Source organism: Pyxicephalus adspersus, chromosome 3, assembly GCF_032062135.1.
Source record: "Pyxicephalus adspersus chromosome 3, UCB_Pads_2.0, whole genome shotgun sequence".
Taxonomy (NCBI): Eukaryota; Metazoa; Chordata; class Amphibia; order Anura; family Pyxicephalidae; genus Pyxicephalus; species Pyxicephalus adspersus.
In genome coordinates this window covers 155,215,025-155,216,718 of record NC_092860.1, presented here as the reverse complement: position 1 = coordinate 155,216,718, position 1,694 = coordinate 155,215,025, and the positions used below count along the sequence as shown (strand labels likewise).

Genomic DNA, 1,694 nt, shown 5'->3' with positions numbered 1-1,694 from the left:
TTGAATGAAAATATTTTATTGATTGCCCCTCAAAATCATTTACAAATAAAGTAAAGTTTCTTTACCTACCCGGATCCCTAATAAAGGGGCAGTCAACTGCCCCATCCTTCCCTACATTGGTCCAAGCCACGCTAACACCAAGGCAGCTGCATTCCACCCCTTATTTATCGAGGGAGACCCCAATATTGGCAACCTCACTGCCCATAGTTTGGATCCATGTAAACCCAAGATGGTCTCAAACCTGAACCTCATGCTTAGTTATGTCTACATATCAGCATTATAGGATCTACTGTACATGGATGATAAGACGGATGGAACATTCCTGAGCCCTGACGTCATTGCTGACAGCTGAACAGAAAAGTGAATATTATAGACAAAATGCAATGGGTGTGTTTCCTGATTCTACTCATGGGGTGAGGCTGATACTGTGACTGATAACATTCTCTTGGTTTTAGTTTTACGTTATTGTATTCCATGTATAACAGATTATTAGTCACTACAGTATAAGTGGATTTGTATCGTAAAATTGATTTAGCTTAACTTTGCAACCTTCACATTCACTGATATAATTTTATTACTGAGCTGCAACACTAAATGAGAAATTTACTATTTTTATTTGGTGTTCCAAAGATTTGAGCTGTTATAGGAGAATTTAGAAGCAGAAAGTTTAATAAAATAAAGAAATGATGCTTATCGCACTTCATCTGGCTTCTATTCACACAATCCTGAATCCTGATGCACACAAAGCACCGGGTGCGGATGTCTTCTGGCTTCTACCTACACCATAAGCCATGCCTCGGCCATGCACAGAAAGGACCTTGCATGGGAACACGCAAGCCATATATCCCCGAAGGCTTCATGCGGCTCTATTTGCCTTGCCCAGCCTTGGGCTTCCCATTCAGTCTTCACTGCTAATAAATAAACTGTACAAAATGCCGTGTTGGTGTGAGGTTTTGGTCTCCACATCACCGCCCATACACAAGTACATAAACACCAGATTATCTGGATATTGAGTGACTGACTAGTCTAAAGGTTGTAGGTGAGTTGGTGCTGACTCATAAGGTGTTAGAAGGTCATGGAAGGTAACCAGGGGGAAAAGTCAAAGCAAAGACAAGAGAAGAAAACATAGTATGACATCACAGCCGAGTCATAACAGGTAGAAAACTAGTCAGGGCAAGCAAGGACAACAAAAGAATTGAACTTCATCTAAAAATGTTGCCATTCCACATTTGTAGACGTAAAAGTCACAACAAGGCAAAACCACATTTCTGTAACATCTAAAGGTCATCACATTTTATTCAATATTCAATCTTACTGCCAGTCATCATACTGACCATGGAAATGTGCAGTGATCTGCAGTTGTTCCTTTGTTAGAGGTGATTACCTGAGAAATGAACGTTATTTAAAGGGTTGGTGTAGAGATGAAGACATGGTCACATATTATTCATAAATTATATTTGATGTTTATTAAGATGTGGTTAAGTACAATAAAAAGGATAACCCAACAAACAAATGGCATAGCTATTAAAATTAAAAGGGACTGTATCTTTCAGAAGGGGTCGGTAGGGGTCATTACAACAGAAACCAATTTTATAGAGTCCTCCATCCTGATTGCATCTGTATGCTTGCCTGCACCACGTGTACACTGACTGCACTGCTGCCTGCACACCCTCCAATATGACTACATTGCCTAC

General features: G+C 40.0%; 1 protein-coding gene across 2 annotated transcripts in view; it reads right to left on the bottom strand.

Annotated features, from left to right (window-relative positions):
• Positions 1-1,694, bottom strand: part of LOC140327346 (E3 ubiquitin/ISG15 ligase TRIM25-like) — a 7,140-nt gene continuing 5,446 nt past the window's right edge. For both annotated transcript variants that reach the window (XM_072406723.1, XM_072406724.1), the window contains one exon: positions 1-1,690. The gene's annotated coding sequence lies outside the window, so the exon portion shown is untranslated. The remainder of the gene's footprint in view (positions 1,691-1,694) is intronic.